Below are 17,929 nucleotides of genomic sequence, written 5' to 3' on the forward strand. Positions count from 1 at the left end.
TAGATTATTATAAATACTGTAACATTGTATAATATTCATAAGATATATATATATATAAGCTGATTACAAAATTAAAAAAATATAATTTATTTGAGGAATATAATGAGCTTTAGAACTTTAGCTAGAATATAAAATTAAAATCTGAATTATTTTCGATATACAAAGAAAAATTTTTGAAAAAAAAAAAAAATTGAAATATTTTTTCTTTCCCAAAAGTAATTGTTTTTGTCAACACAAACAGCAAGTTTTTTTTAATCATTCAAATCTGATGCTTAGTTCGCTCAAAAACTGCAATTTTTGTAATTTAGCTCTGTATCTTCGAAATGGCTGGACATGCCTTTGCCAAAACCTAATCACTACTTCTCCCAATCATTACAAATTGATTTTTTTTGGATCTTTCATATGGGATACTCCGTTCTCTTAAAAATTCGATTTCTATTTTCTGCACTCTTTACTCCGTATCTCCGTAACGGCTGGACCTGCCTTTGCCAAATACTAATCAGCATATCTCCTTATCAATAAGAACCGAATGTTGAATGAACCATTCAAATCGGTTCATCCGTGCGCTCGAAAACGTGAACGAAAAAATGCTGACACACAAACACACATCTATTTTTCCTGGCGTTGCACAATATCTTCAAAATTTCATGTCTGCTAAGTACGCGAAATATGCAACCCATGAAAAGTTTTTAAAATTTTCAGCAAGAATATTTTTTTGAGAAACCATAGAGATTTCAGCTTCATTTTTAAGAGTCCATACTCAATTTAAAATATTTCCGCGAGAGAGCCACCTTACTTCTGTATAATAAAGAAGGTAAGTCTCAGCTTCAATATCCTGACATAATTCACAATAGTCGCGCGTAATTTAGTGCATGTCCCTTGATAAAATTTATAATCTTGATAACATCATTAGTGTGGGGTTATTTTCCCTTCCAAAAGCTGAAAAACCATAAATATGACCCATCATAGATGGAGCTTAATCCAAGACAACAAACTGCAATTTCCCCATTTTAATCTTGCGCTTTGAAGTATCGTTTACTTTATTATAAATATCAATTTCACGACATCTGAACTCGAGAAAAAAACAAAACAGCAATTTCTTTTCAAAATTATCTGCACCTTTATAGCAAACATATACCAGTTGTGAATTACTACTGAAATCCGTTGTCTCAAGCTGAATAGCAAAATATTTAGTTTGTTTTATTGCAAAAACTTCACATTTTTTGCTAATGAAGAGATTCATTTTGGTAGTAGGTTTTACTAAAGCTGATTTAAACCAAACAAGATTTTTAACTTGTTTTAGTGCGAAAACTACTTATTCCTTCACATTTTCTGCTAATGCAGAAATTCTTTCCGATAGTAGGTTTTACTGAAGCTGATTTAGTGCTTTGCAAATATATACTTTTTACCCCCAAAAATTCCACTTTTACCCCATTTGGGGTAATTTACCCCGGTTCCCCGACCACTGGTCTAGGGGTATGATTTCCGCTTAGGGTGCGGGAGGTCCCGGGTTCAAATCCCGGACGAACCCGGACTTTTCTTTGAATTCGAGCACATGTTATTTACTACAATGTTAAACATTGAATGCAACACAAACACGCACTGGGTAGAACATGTGGTTCGTTGGTCCAGGGGTATGATTCCCGCTTTGGGTAGGGGAGGTCCCTGGTTCAAACCCTGGACGAGCGCGGGCATTTCTTTAAATTGAGCACATATTTACTACAATAATGTATATTGGATCGAGAATATATTATTTACTATAATGTTGTACATTGGATGCAACACAAACACGCGGGAGGTCCCTTTAAATTCGAGCACATATTATTTACTACAATGTTGTACATTGGATGCAACACAAACACGCACCGGGTAGAATATTTCGCTCGTTGGTCTAGGGGTATGATTTTCGCTTTGGGTGCGGAATGTTGTATATTGTATCCAACACAAACACGCACTGGGTGAAACCGGCGGCTCGTTGGTCTAGGGGTATGATTTCAGTTTTGGGTGCGGGAGGTCCCGGGTTTAAATCCCGGACGAGCTCGGACATTTCTTTAAATTCGAGCACATATTATTTACTACAATAATGTATATTGGATCCAGAACATATTATTTACGATAGAAATTTATGATAGAACCCGTGGCTAGTTGGTATAGGGGTATGATTTTGGCTTAGATAATAAATGTACGTGGGAAATCATATGTAAAATGTGTTTATTGAGCATGTCGCGTGGCTCGTTGGTCTAGGGCAGAGGTGGGGAACCTTTTTGCCGTTAGAGGCCGCACTTAAATTACGCAGCAATAAAAGAGGCCGCATAAGCTGATTGACCTAAAAAAGTGACTTTTGGGAAAGTATTATAATTTTTTATAGTTATAACAATTTATTGCATTATATAAAAAAAGTAAATAAAATACTTAAAAATTTTAAATATTTTATAAATTAAATTTTAAATGAATTATAAATATTTAATTCGTTTTAATTTCATTTAAACATTCATTTTTTATACAAAAATGATATTAAAGTGTTTTGATTTGAAATTGATTTTCATTTTCTTATTGTTACATAATTATTTGAAATAAGAAATTATATATTCTTCTTGTACCATTGAATTCACAAGAATTTTATTTTGCAAACTAAGATGTTAATGTTTAATTTAGGGAATTTCGGGCTTTGGAAAAGCCAGATTAAATTCATTTGTAAACTTTCGGTATGAATATTCCTTTTGTCATTAAGGACAATAGTTGTTATAATAAAAAATAGAATTAATGCATTAAATGCAACGTTACCTCTTGCCAAAAGAAATATACCTAGACTAGACACTATTGACAGACATTTAAAAATATAATTTAAAAAATATTATTAATAAATTATGTACCTAATCCATTTAGAGAATGATAATGCTTACCCATAAAAATAAGCGTATTATTTGATAATGTATAAACTCATAATAATGCACGTGAAAGAAATATTTTAATTAAAATATGTATTTATTAAGCACAAAATGTATTGTTACTTTATATTTTGCATTTAAGTTGTTCTCATTTCAAAAACCTTACTCTAAATTTATATTTCAAGATTTAAATATAAATACATTCTATATATTATGTACATATAAATACGCAGGGGCGTCCTGGGGCACTAACAAAAATGCCGCCCCATCCATGAATTTTTGGTAAAATAGTTTTTATATATCATTTTTCTAAAATTAAAATTGCTATATTATTGCAGAAAATTTATTACGCATTACATACTATAAATAGTGGTGCTTGGCATCGTGCCTTAAGGCAAATTGCTGGAACTTCCCGTACAAAAAATTAAAATAAAAAAAGAACTTTTTTTAAAGCGATCGCCCTGCTTTAGCTGCGTAGAGACAAAATAAAGAAGCGCGTAAGCGTCGCCCCTCAGAATAACGCCTTGCAGAATAAATAATGATACAGAACCCATAGTAAAATGTAAACAAAATTTATTCTTATTATTAAAATATATGATAATTTGATGTGCATATGTTTTGATCACTTTTGACCGCCAAATGTTTCTTTTTCAAATTTTTTATTGGACCATCGAAACCGCTAGACCTGCCTCCCACAAATTTAATCAGTTCTCCGTTTTGTCTATACATGTAAATTTCTTTTAATGATATTGGACGTTCCATTTTTCAAAAACTGAATTATTATTTTTGGGACCTGCTTTGGCCAATAACTAATCAGCACGTCTCGCTATCAATAGGAATCGAATCATTCAAATAAAATTTAATTTTAATAAATTTAATACATAAAAGTTAATAATTGACAAAAAAAATCGAAATATGAAAGAAAAGGTTTCTTAAATTCAATTTTCATCATTTTTCAAAACTTGTTATAAAATGTAATTTTCAGTACGGAAAGTTTCAGTAACTTGCCACTAGACACCAATTTTTAAAAATATATTTTTGTGTTTTATGAAAAAAGGTATAGTTTTGTGTCATTTTATAACTATGGTCTCATAAAATTGCCAATATATCTAGGTAAAATCTGGTTGCTCCGATCTCCGCCAAAGCTACGGATTTGCTTTTGGTTGCGAGAAGTATAAATTTTTATCATTTTACTACGGATACTCATAAAAATCTTCAACCCGGGTGCTAACGATTCTTTTGCACTGTTAATTTTTTTTACAATACTTCTAGTATCATATAATAGGCGATGTCTTGCGAAATCGAAAATATTACTTATATTAAATAACATTAATATAATATATTACATATATTTTGTACTAGACGGCAAGGGGCCGCACAAAAACCTCCCGGAGGCCGCATGCGGCCTCGAGGCCGCAGGTTCCCCTTCTATGGTCTAGGGGTATGATTTCCGCTTAGGGTGCGGGAGGTTCCGGGTTCAAATCCCGGACGAGCCCGGACATTTCTTTAAATTTGAGCACATATTATTTACTACAATAATGTATATTGGATCGAGAATATATTATTTACTATAATGTTGTACATTGGATGCAACACAAACACGCACTGTATAGAACCTGTGGCTAGTTGGTCTAGGGGTATGATTTTGGCTTAGATAATAAACGTAAGTGGTAAATCATGTGTAAAATGTGTTTATTGAGTGTACCGCGTGGCTTGTTGATGTAGGGGTATGATTTCCGCTTAGGGTGCGGAAGGTCCCGGGTTCCCGGACAAACCCGGACTTTTCTGTAAATTCGAGCACATGTTATTTACAACAATGTTGAACATTGGGTGCAACACAAACACGCACTGGGTAGAATATGTGGTTCGTTGGTCCAGGGGTATGATTCCCGCTTTGGGTAGGGGAGGTTCCGAGTTCAAATCCTGGACGAGCGCGGGCATTTCTTTAAATTCAAGCGCATATTATTTACTACAATAATGTATATTGGATCGAGAATATATTATTTACTATAATGTTGTACATTGGATGCAAAACAAACACGCACTGTATAGAACCTGTGGCTAGTTGGTCTAGGGGTATGATTTTGGCTTAGATAATAAACGTAAGTGGCAAATCATGTGTAAAATGTGTTTATTGAGTGTACCGCGTGGCTCGTTGGTCTAGGGGTATAATTTCCGCTTAGGGTGCGGGAGGTCCCGGGTTCAAATCCCGGATGAACCCGGTCTTTTCTTTAAATTCGAGCATATATTATTTACTACAATAATGTATATTGGATCGAGAATATGTTATTTACTATAATGTTGTACATTGGATGCAACACAAACACGCACTGGGTAGAACATGTGGTTCGTTGGTCTAGGGGTATGATTTTGGCTTAGATAATAAATGTACGTGGGAAATCATATGTAAAATGTGTTTATTGAGCATATCGTGTGGCTCGTTGTTCTAGGGGTATGATTTCCGCTTGGGTGCGGGAGGTTCCGGGTTCAAATCCCGGACGAGCCCGGACATTTCTTTAAATTTGAGCACATATTATTTACTACAATAATGTATATTGGATCGAGAATATATTATTTACTATAATGTTGTACATTGGATGCAACACAAACACGCACTGTATAGAACCTGTGGCTAGTTGGTCTAGGGGTATGATTTTGGCTTAGATAATAAACGTAAGTGGCAAATCATGTGTAAAATGTGTTTATTGAGTGTACCGCGTGGCTTGTTGGTCTAGGGGTATGATTTCCGCTTAGGGTGCGGGAGGTCCCGAGTTCAAATCCCGGACGAACCCGGACTTTTCTTTAAATTCGAGCACATATTATTTACTACAATGTTGAACATTGGATGCAACAAAAACACGCACTGGATAGAACATGTGGTTTGTTGGTCCAGGGGTATGACTCCTGCTTTGGGTAGGGGAGGTCCCGAGTTCAAATCCCGGGCGAGCGCGGGCATTTCTTTAAATTCGAGCGCATATTATTTAATACGATAATGTATATTGGATCGAGAATATATTATTTACTATAATGTTGTACATTGGATGCAAAACAAACACGCACTGTATAGAACCTGTGGCTAGTTGGTCTAGGGGTATAATTTTGGCTTAGATAATAAACGTAAGTGGCAAATCATGTGTAAAATGTGTTTATTGAGTATACCGCGTGGCTCGTTGGTCTAGGGGTATGATTTCCGCTTAGGGTGCGGGATGTCCCGGGTTCAAATCCCGGACGAACCCGGACTTTGCTTTAAATTCGAGCACATATTATTTACTACAATAATGTATATTGGATCGAGAATATGTTATTTACTATAATGTTGTACATTGGATGCAACACAAACACGCACTGCGTAGAACATGTGGTTCGTTGGTCTAGGGGTATGATTCCCGCTTTGGGTAGGGGAGGTCCCGGGTTCAAATCTTGGACGAGCGCGGGCATTTCTTTCAATTCGAGCGCATATTATTTATTACATGGGGGTACAGCGTTTCAGAAGCTGTCCCTCAAACCGAAAGTAGACTTTATATAGTTTGTATAGTTTATAGGAGTGAAGTAAATGTTAACTATTTGTGTGTGAAGTGAATCGGGCCCGATGTATGGACAGGTATTGGGCACTGGTTGCGCCGTGGGTTACAGATTAGTGTAGTTTAATGGGTATAAGAATAATTGTTGTTTATACCCATTATTGTTCAATAATTATAATTATTGTTTATGCTATATATAATTTACTCGTACTCCTACTATTATCAAGAAGCGATAAGAGCCTCCGTGGCGCAATTGGCTAGCGCGTTCGGCTGTTAACCGAAAGGTTGGTGGTTCGAGCCCAACCGGGGGCGTAAAGTAGTTATTATTTATACTCTGGAATATTCAATGCATATTGTTTCTATCCAATATAATTTGATGATTATATTATTCATCATATATGTAGTTTACACGAGCCCGGACATTTCTTTAAATTCGAGCACATATTATTTACTACAGTATTGTATATTGGATCGAGAACATATTATTAACAACAATGTTGTACATTGGTTCCAACACAAACATGCACTGGATAAAACCCGTGGCTTGTTGGTCTAGGGTTATGATTTCGGCTTAGATATTAAACGTAAGTGGCAAATCATGTGTAAAATGTGTTTATTGATTAGAACCCGTGGCATGTTGTACATTGGATGCAACAACAAACCAACGTGGCTCGTTGGTCTAGGGGTATGATTCCCGCTTCGGGTGCGGGAGGTCCCGGGTTCAAATCCCGGACGAGCCCTGACATTTTTTTAAATTCGAGTGCCTATTATTTACTACAATGTTGTACATTGGATCCAACACAAGCACGCACTTGGTATAACCCGTGGCTCGTTGGTATAGAGGTTTATTGAGTAGACCGCGTGGCTCGCTGGTCTTCGGGTATGATTTCCGCTTAGGGTGCGGGAGGTCCCGGGTTCAAATCCCGGACGAACCCGGACTTTGCTTTAAATTCGAGCACATATTATTTACTACAATAATGTATATTGGATCGAGAATATGTTATTTACTATAATGTTGTACATTGGATGCAACACAAACACGCACTGGGTAGAACATGTGGTTCGTTGGTCTAGGGGTATGATTCCCGCTTTGGGTGAGGAGGTCCCGGGTTCAAATCCTGGACGAGCGCGGGCATTTCTTTCAATTCGAGCGCATATTATTTACTACAATGTTGTACATTGGATGCAACATGGGTTACAGATTAGTGTAGATATAAGTTCCATGTTAGAATAAGCAATGTTTTAGGATAAGTAATTATTAAATGTAAATATAGGTTAGTTAATTAAGTAACAAACAAACGCTTTCTTATTAGTAATATTTAAAGTAACTAGTCTCTTACAGGATCGCGACGTCACGGTAAAGTTGTAGAAAGACCGCGAATGTACAAACAATAATAATAAATTAGAGCATGACTAAAGGAGTATAGTAAATAAATGAAAGGATATTCATGACAAATAAAGAGGGGTCCATGACATATATATATATATATATATATATATATATATATGATTTAGTAGTTAATTTTGATGTTGAAATATATGAGTGAGTTCTTGAGGGCGATACATCAAACAAAGAAAAGCCAAAGATTTATAAAATAATCTTTATTTCCAAACGTTTCGACATTCAATTTAATGTCATCATCAGTGGATCTAAAAACAGTATGAAAATTAGTATATCTAGGTAATTATAATATATGTGGATTGGTAAAGTAACTATACAATAAGAGAAAAATTAACAAACAGCAACACTTAACAACAAACCAAATATAAAAGATAGGAAAGGTAGTAGAGACTAGAATTAAATAAATAATTAAAAAGTATAGGCAAAAATATTTAAGTACACTCATATAAACCTACGCCTATATACATATATATACATACACACATACACACATATACATATATATATATATATATATATATATTACAAATGTATTCTGAGTGGATAATAGATATTAATTTGGAAATATGAACAAACAACACTCTTTTTGCACTAATTTATTAAATAATAATTTTCACAAACGTTTCGAGACTAGGTTTGTCTCATCATCAGTGTGTTATAATTAAAAAATTTTTTTTTAAAATATGGAAATCTAAATTAGCATGTTGTGTTTTTCATTACAAGTCGTTCACTGCACGTTGTTCTTTTAATATCACTGTCTTCGGTATTCGTATTCTCTCCTACTTGAAAACCACTTGAAATTGTAAAGTCACTCAATCAGATAGGAAAAAAAGGATTAGGGTCCATATTTTAAAAAAAAATTTTTAATTATAACACACTGATGATGAGACAAACCTAGTCTCGAAACGTTTGTGAAAATTATTATTTAATAAATTAGTGCAAAAAGAGTGTTGTTTGTTCATATTTCCAAATATATATATATATATATATATATATATATATATATATATATACATGCATATATCCATATACACACACATGCAAACATATAATACACATATACATATACAGATACAACAATATATACCTATATATGTACACATATACATGTACGACTATACATATATAAATATACGTATATACATATATGCAACGTGCATGCATATTCACAACGACGTACATGTACATGTATGAACCATACATATACTCATACCTATCTATGTAACTATAGCTATACACGTATACACATACATATACGCATAAACACGTATATATACATATATACACACATATATATAAACATATATATACATATATACATATATATATATATGCACACAATACATATATATACATATGTACATAAATGCTCACAAATATATATATATACATATATATACATATATATATATATATATATATATATATACATATACATACATACATATATACGTATGTATACACATATATATATATACATGTATACACATATATATATATATATATATATATATATATATGCACATACATACAAACATACATGTAAATAAGTAATATACATATATATACATACATACATACAAATACATATATACATATTTTTTTTTTTTTTTTTTTTTATATAGAGAAGGAAAAATCTTTCAAAGACACCGTGTGTTTAAAAGATGATGGACGGTAGTGTGGGATTTCCACCCACTAAAAAACCTCCTCTCCTCATTTCCCCGCATATGATCACGGGGAAGACTGGGTCGGAACCGCGTTAGCATTACTTCAACCCAGTCCGTGTTGCGTCACGTGACGTTAGCTCCTAAGTTTATTGGTCCCTCTCGGCGATTTTTGCTGTCAAGAGGCGCCGTGCATAAGCTGCTACCTCGGCCCAGTTTTCCTTGCTTTGCAGCATGGTATTTACAATGTTCTGGGGATTAAGGGCCCTTCCCAGGGACAATTCGGTGTCAGCCCTGAAGTTCTTCCAGCGCGTGCACTTAAAAAAGGTGTGCTCAGCATCGTCGGCTTTTTCCGGACAGTATTTGCACGTCGGTGATGTGTGCAAACCGAACCTGAAGAGATATGCATTGAACGAGCCATGACCCGTCATCATCTGAGTTAGAAAGAAGTCTGTTTCGCCATGTTTCCTGGCGAGCCAGGCCTCGATATTAGGGATCAGACGTGCTGTCCATCTACCACGATCAGACGCCTGCCACCTTACTTTCCATTCCTTCAGGGTGTCCTTTCTCACCATTGCCCTTGCTTCGCTGGCATTGAGGCCTCCTTCTTTGAGGTTATACAACCTGGCCCTTTCGATCGCCAAAAGGTCTATAGGCGGAGCTCCGGCTATAACAAGCACTGCGTCTTCGGAAACTGTGCGATAGGCACAAGCCACTCTAAGTGCTCCTCGCCGCTGTACTGCTGCCAGTTTCTTACGATACGTCTTCTGTTGTAATGTATGAGCCCAGATTTCCGCTCCGTAAAGCAGGACTGAGTGAACCACCTCCAGGAGAGCTCTCCTCTTTTTGGCACGTGGGCCGATAGTATTGGCCATGATTCTCGATAGACTAGACACAGTCTTGCTAGCCCTTGTACACGTGCGTTCCAAGTGTTCACGGAATGTCAGCTTTGCATCTAACTGAACGCCCAAATAGCGGACTGACTTTGTAGACGTCAGTGTTAGTCCGTCGATGATTGTACTAAACGGTTCTGGGAACCATTTTTGGCGTGTTAGGACTACCATCTCCGTTTTCTCTTTGGCTAGCTTCAGATGGTGCTGGTCCAACCAGGCCGCGACGGCTTTGATGGTGAAATCGACCAGTACCTCGGCCTCTTCAACGCTGTCTGCCACAATAGTAGCTGCGACATCATCTGCAAACCCTGTGAGATGCACCTGCGGGGGTAAGGAAATTTCGAACAGCTCGTCATAGTCAGCGTTCTACAGATCAGGTCCCATAACCGAACCCTGTGGTGCACCAGCTGTTATCTTGCGGCTCACTGTTCCCTCAGTAGTTTCAACGATGAGTACTCGATCGTCCAGGTAGCTGTCCACCATTGTCAAGATGTCATCTTTCACCCGGAATCTCTTCTCCAGCGCCTCCAGTATATCCTTCCACGATGCGCTGTTGAAAGCATTCTTCACGTCCAACGTGAGAAGTATACAAACTTTCCTAGACTTTAGGCTGCCAGCCCACGACTTTGTTGCGGTTTCTACAACTTCTTTGATTGCATCGATGGTTGATCGCCCTTTCCGGAAGCCGTACTGGCTTGAGGAAAAACCTCCGGAGGATTCAACATCTTTTCGAAGTCTGGCTTTGATAAGTTTTTCAAGCAGCTTCCCAGTTATATCCAGCATACACAGTGGTCTGTATGATGAAGCTGTTATCGGAGGTCCCTTTCCTTTGTCGAGAAGGACGAGTCTTTGTCGTTTCCAGACAGAAGGGAACGTTCCGGTCACAAGGCATGCATTGTAAGCATTCAACAGGATGTAAGGAAATTCCTGTGCAATGAGCTTAATCACTTGTGTTGGAATACCGTCAGGGCCGGGTGCTTTCCCTAGTTTCAAGGTTTTTGCTGCGGTTTGCAGTTCCGAAACAGTGAACTGCAACACATTGGTGGTGTTCTTGTAGCGACTCTTCTTCCGCGCTGGGTGGTTTGGGAAGAGCTCAGTAACGATCTGATTCATCATAGCCGGGCTTTTTGGCGGCTCTGGTAAGATTCTACCCAATCCTTTTGCGACTATATGGTAGGCTTTGCCCCAGACATCGTTATTGAGGTCGTTGCAAATTTCTGCCCACAGCTTGCCTTTACTGGACTTGATGGCTCTATTGAGCTCCTTCTTGGCCGCCTTGTACTCATTGGAGTAGTAGGTCTGATCTGGGGAGTGCTTAGCAGCTCTTGTTGCTCGTCGTCGGAGTTGGTGACATTTTTTCCTCAGCTCTGCGATTTCGCATGTCCACCAATATGCTGGCCGGCGCAAGTCCTGTGTTTTACGACGTGGCATAGAAGCATTGCATGCTGCGGTTATAATCTTCATCGTTTTTGTTACAATGTTTTCCGTCTCGCTGCTGTTAGTTGGGAACGGATGTGATTCGAGTGTCACCCACCCCCGCGTGAGGGATTCTCGTAGAGCATCAATGTCCAACTTCCTGGTATTCCAGCTGCATCTTTCGTAATCTCGGTGTACGTGGTGGGTAGTCTCTTCTATCCCGTAGATGATAGATTGATGATCACTTCCAGTGTATTCCTCGGAGACCTTCCAGTCCTGGATTCTGCTGGCAGTTTTTGGAGTCGCCAGAGTAATATCGAGAATTGACTCTCGATAACCAGGTCTTCTAAATGTCGACGTCACTCCAGTATTCAGGACTGTAAGATCGAGCCTCGCTGCCATGTCCGCAACTTCGTTTCCCCTGGTGTCTGAGAAATCTGCGCCCCATTCCACAGACTTAGCATTGAAGTCTCCAGCTATTAAGACTTCGCCATTAAATCCATAGATGGTGTTCTCGATGCTAGTCAGCTTCTGGCGGAACACGCTGATTCCTTCGTTGGGAGATAAATATACGCTCATGATATACATTTCAGGGGTTTTTATCCAGACATAACCATCCCCAGATCCGGTATCTACGGGAGTAATCTTCCGAGTCACTAACCAGATAGCTGCTGTACTCGTCTTATTCACGTACCATGATTTAACAAGGGCGCTCTGGTATTGTTCGCTGATTATGCAGACGTCAATTTTGTCCTCAGCTACGCGCTGGTAAAGTAGGTTCTGCGCAAGCGAACATCTATTCAAGTTTCCTTGAAGTATTCGTGTCATTTCTGCGTTTTCGTCGCTTCCGCTAGGGCGGCTCTGTATACATTACATGCACCCGAACCGGAGATATGGCACACGCTATTTTGTCTTTTCCATTTGAAGTGCACAGAAAGCATTTTGGTTGTTCCGTGCAGTCTGCTGATTTGTGGTTCTCGCCACCGCACTTATAGCAACATTTGCTCCGATCTGGTCCTTTACAGTAGCTAGACTGGTGTCCAAATCCGAGACATTTGAAGCACCGAGGTACTCTTGCCACTAATCGAATGCGACAATTCACCCATCCGATCTTGATGCGGGCCTTTTCGAGGGCCTTCATAGCACTAGCCTCATCGATCTCGCAGAAGGCTGCCCGTTGACCTCTAGGGGTAACCTTAGTTAGGTTCACGCGCCTTATCTCAAGGTTTTCTTCGTAATCTCCCGTTAATGCTTCCCGGATTTCGGCTTCGGTAGACACTCCGTCCAGATCAAGTATTTCGATGGTGGTCATCGGCGTCAATCGCTTGACCGTTCCACAGCCGCCTACCGCCGTTTTAATTGCTTCCGTGAAAGCTGTGTCATCATTGGTCTTTTTGCTAATCTCTAGCAATACTCCGCCCTCCTTTGTTTGGCGTATGGACTTAATGTTCGCTCCGCTTTCTTCGGGGTTTACCTTGCCTTTTATGTTTTTTAGCAAGTCAGCGTAGGTTTGTCCAGTCGAAGGCTTTATGAGGATTGCCTTGGTCCGAGCTTTTTTCCGCCTTGTTTTCTGAAGCACTTTCACGGGGCCATCCTTACGCCCGTTGCCTTCTTGACTCGCTTTAGCCGTTCGTTTTTGCGCATCGTTCTCGCGCGGTTCTGGAGCCTTCTTCTTTTTCCGGTCAACTAATTTCCAATCGCCCTCTTGTGTGGGCTTTTTGGTTTGACGTTCAGTGGATAAAATCGGGCTTGGCAAAGATAATTGCCTTTTTTTGGGATCTTTTTCCACTTTGCTTGGTATGGGTGTGCACGGCGGCGCAGTTGTCGCCATCCCTGGTGATGTTTGAGTCGTCGTCGCAACTCGTTCCATTGGTTTTTCGAGCGTGGTAGAGAGATCACTCAGTGCCAGGTTGTACGCCGTACTGATTGAACCTGCTAGACGTCTTATGTCACCGTGGACATTTGTCTTCTTTTGGATGAAAATCAGCAGTTCATGAATCTTTTCACCCAAGCGTTCAACGGGAGATGGGCGACCGCTACCAATCGGAGCTGAATGAAGTCTGTCTCGGTTTGTGCGCACTGGCAGACCCTCGTCAGTTTCGTGTGTATCCACTTCCATAGTGGCAGTTTTTGTGAATTTTTCCTTATTTAATTCCATGCTATTAGAAGTACCAGCGCATCGTACGCAGAGGGGCGGGTTGTTTTAACTGGGAGCGGGTGTACCCTCGAAGATGATACTTCTACCCCAGTTCCCTGAGGCCCAGTCAACACTTAGCCATGTCCCAGAAAACACGGACGGACCAGACTCGCCCGGGGCGGTGCAGATTCCGACCTCTGCACTCACTGCGTACTTCCTGATCAAGGCCCGAAGTGGCTGGCTCCTGATTCACTGCTGCTACTTACACCTCGGCAGAGCAAGCTCACATCAGCCGTAACCCAGGTTATCGGAAATATTAACACAAGGGCGCAGGCACTCCCAGTGGGTAGCAGTAGGAAACGATCACGGGTTAAAGTCAAGGTAAAGTGACTTCCCCTTCATACCTCGTTTTGGTCCGCGGGGGCTATTTTATTTCACCCCTATCCGCCAGCCCGAAGGCTGGTTAGGACGTTCCCCGATCCGCCACCTGGGGACGCGCTCGGTAGGAGTTGGGATTCACCCCCGAGACATATATACATATATAAACATACAATATATGTAAACTCGTATATATGTAAAGCAAACAAATTATTTATGAAGATGGATAATACATATAAAATACAAGTGGACTTACATTACGTTGGTTGTGTACACTTCTCTATATGTAACCAACCAACGTAATGTAAGTCCACTTGTATTTTATATGTATTATCCATCTTCATAAATAATTTGTTTGCTTTACATATATGGGTCATTCTTTTACAAATCGGGCGGATTTTGGTAAAAAAAAATGTGACATTTTAGAATTGGCTGAAATTTTTTTTTATAGATATTGTAGATAAAATCATTTGACACGTATTTCAGGATTTTGCCGGCAAAAATTTTTTTTCGTTGATATTTACGATTGAAATATTGCCGATTTTCTCAATTTTTATGATCTTCCTTTGCATTATGTTAATTATCTTCAGTTGTGTTGATCAGATCAGTATTGTTTTTTGTTATTATATTCATTATGAACTCAACTTTGAAGTAATTTAAAAAAAATAATGTTTTTGCAATTATTTTAACAATAATAACAATTGATTGTTAACATTGGTTTTACATACGGGCGCCCCAACTTAAATCGATTGCGTAAAAAACCATATTGTTTCTTTTTTTATCTACTTAAAAGTTATTTTTACAATTCGATGGGATGGCTGTTACATCGGAAGATATTAAATGTTTTCGAGGGAAAGTCGCGCCGCGCGTCCGTTTGAAAGGCGCATAGCGCGTATTAAATGGGTACAAGTACTATTTTTAACTAAAATATTTTACAATTTCGTTACTGAGGAAAAATAAATATATTATCTAAAATATGTAGTAGTATTTAATTGTTATTTTGGAAAGTGCTCCCAGTGTCCTGGCCTAGAAAATTTCATCACAGAATTAGAAAATATTTTTGAGGAAAATTATATTGACAAAATTAGGTACAGAGAGTGGAGTAACGTTGATAAAACTATGTTGCAATTAATGATATAGTATAAAAATAAAAAGAATTTTGTAAATCTTACTTGCCACGAAAAAGATTTTGGTCTGGTTGCAGAGTGGCACTTTTTCCCAACGATCAATAAGTTTTAGTTTACCAGTTTCAAAAGTATGAGCATTTTGTATAAAATATTTGCTACTACATATTTTAGATAATATATTTATTTTTCCTCAGTAACGAAATTGTAAAATATTTTAGTTAAAAATAGTACTTGTACCCATTTAATACGCGCTATGCGCCTTTCAAACGGACGCGCGGCGCGACTTTCCCTCGAAAACATTTAATATCTTCCGATGTAACAGCCATCCCATCGAATTGTAAAAATAATTTTTAAGTAGATAAAAAAAGAAACAATATGGTTTTTTACGCAATCGATTTAAGTTGGGGCGCCCGCATGTAAAACCAATGTTAACAATCAATTGTTATTATTGTTAAAATAATTGCAAAAACATTATTTTTTTTAAATTACTTCAAAGTTGAGTTCATAATGAATATAATAACAAAAAACAATACTGATCTGATCAACACAACTGAAGATAATTAACATAATGCAAAGGAAGATCATAAAAATTGAGAAAATCGGCAATATTTCAATCGTAAATATCAACGAAAAAAAATTTTTGCCGGCAAAATCCTGAAATACGTGTCAAATGATTTTATATATAATATCTATAAAAAAAATTTCAGCCAATTCTAAAATGTCGAGGTATGGTTGGTGCCCGGTTTGTAAAAGAATGACCCATATACGAGTTTACATATATTGTATGTTTATATATGTATATATGTATTTGTATGTATGTATGTATATATATGTATATTACTTATTTACATGTATGTTTGTATGTATGTGCATATATATATGTGTATACATGTATTTGTATATACGTATATATGTATGTATGTATATGTATATATATATATATATATATATATATATATATATATATATATGTGTGTGTATATATATATATATATATATATATTTGTGAGCATTTATGTACATATGTATATATATGTATTGTGTGTATATATATATATGTATATATGTATATATATATATGTATATATATATGTGTGTATATATGTATATATACGTGTTTATGCGTATATGTATGTGTATACGTGTATAGCTATAGTTACATAGATAGGTATGAGTATATGTATGGTGCATACATGTACATGTACGTCGTTGTGAATATGCATGCACGTTGCATATATGTATATACGTATATTTATATATGTATAGTCGTACATGTATATGTGTACATATATAGGTATATATTGTTGTATCTGTATATGTATATGTGTATTATATGTTTGCATGTGTGTGTATATGGATATATGCATGTATACATATATATATTTATATATATGTATATGTGTGTATGTGTGTATGTGTGTATGTATATATATGTATATAGGCGTAGGTTTATATGAGTGTACTTAAATATTTTTGCCTATACTTTTTAATTATTTATTTAATTCTAGTCTCTACTACCTTTCCTATCTTTTATATTTGGTTTCTTGTTAAGTGTTGCTGTTTGTTAATTTTTCTCTTATTGTATAGTTACTTTACCAATCCACATATATTATAATTACCTAGATATACTAATTTTCATACTGTTTTTAGATCCACTGATGATGACATTAAATTGAATGTCGAAACGTTTGGAAATAAAGATTATTTTATAAATCTTTGGCTTTTCTTTGTTTGATGTATCGCCCTCAAGAACTCACTCATATATATATATATATATATATATATATATATATATATATATATATATATATATATATATATATAGTTCACCCCTACTATTATTAGCATTACGACAAGGGTCTACGAGTGAAAATGTTAATTATTTATACCCTAGAATATTCAATAAAAATTGTTTATATCTAATAGTATTTCATGATTTTATTGTTAATCATATATATAGTTTATCCCTAGTATTATCAGCAATATGACAAGGGCCTATTGTAATTATTGTTTGTGCTATATATAATTTACTCCTATTATTATCAACAGCACAACAAGAGGCTCCGTGGCGCAATTGGCTAGCGCGTTCGGCCGCTAACCGAAATAGTATTTCATGATTTTATTGTTCATCATATGTATAGTTTACCCGTTGGGCTTTAACCAAAAGGTTGATGCATTGAACCCACCCGGGGGCGTACAATAATTGTTATTCATACCCATTATTGTTCAATAATTATAATTATTGTTTATGCTATATATAATTTACTCCTACTATTATCAACAGCGCAATAAGAGTCTCCGTGGCGCAGTTGGCTAGCGCGTTCGGCTATTAACCCAAAGGTTGGTGGTTCGAGCCCACCCGGGGACGTAAAGTAGTTACTGTTTATACTCTGGAATATTCAATGCATATTGTTTATACTCAATAGTATTTGATAATTATATTATTCATTTCTTTAAATTCAAGCATATATTATTCACTACAGTATTGTATATTGAATCGAGA

General features: G+C 36.9%; 6 non-coding genes across 6 annotated transcripts; all 6 read left to right on the forward strand.

Moving 5' to 3' along the window:
• Positions 1 to 5,037: 5,037 nt before the first annotated feature.
• On the forward strand, positions 5,038 to 5,109 carry Trnap-agg. Its single transcript has one exon. It is a non-coding gene; the product is annotated as a tRNA-Pro (tRNA).
• A 499-nt stretch (positions 5,110 to 5,608) lies between these two features.
• Positions 5,609 to 5,680, forward strand: Trnap-agg. The gene has a single exon. It is a non-coding gene; the product is annotated as a tRNA-Pro (tRNA).
• Positions 5,681 to 6,052: 372 nt separating this feature from the next.
• On the forward strand, positions 6,053 to 6,124 carry Trnap-agg. The gene has a single exon. It is a non-coding gene; the product is annotated as a tRNA-Pro (tRNA).
• A 523-nt stretch (positions 6,125 to 6,647) lies between these two features.
• On the forward strand, positions 6,648 to 6,721 carry Trnan-guu. Its single transcript has one exon. It is a non-coding gene; the product is annotated as a tRNA-Asn (tRNA).
• Positions 6,722 to 7,077: 356 nt separating this feature from the next.
• Trnap-cgg lies at positions 7,078 to 7,149 on the forward strand. The gene has a single exon. It is a non-coding gene; the product is annotated as a tRNA-Pro (tRNA).
• Positions 7,150 to 17,720: 10,571 nt separating this feature from the next.
• Trnan-auu lies at positions 17,721 to 17,794 on the forward strand. The gene has a single exon. It is a non-coding gene; the product is annotated as a tRNA-Asn (tRNA).
• Positions 17,795 to 17,929: the final 135 nt, after the last annotated feature.

The sequence above is a fragment of the Ctenocephalides felis genome, unplaced genomic scaffold, assembly GCF_003426905.1.
Source record: "Ctenocephalides felis isolate EL2017-DRISC unplaced genomic scaffold, ASM342690v1 CF-g0.4_SCAFFOLD_03573, whole genome shotgun sequence".
Lineage (NCBI taxonomy): Eukaryota > Metazoa > Arthropoda > Insecta > Siphonaptera > Pulicidae > Ctenocephalides > Ctenocephalides felis.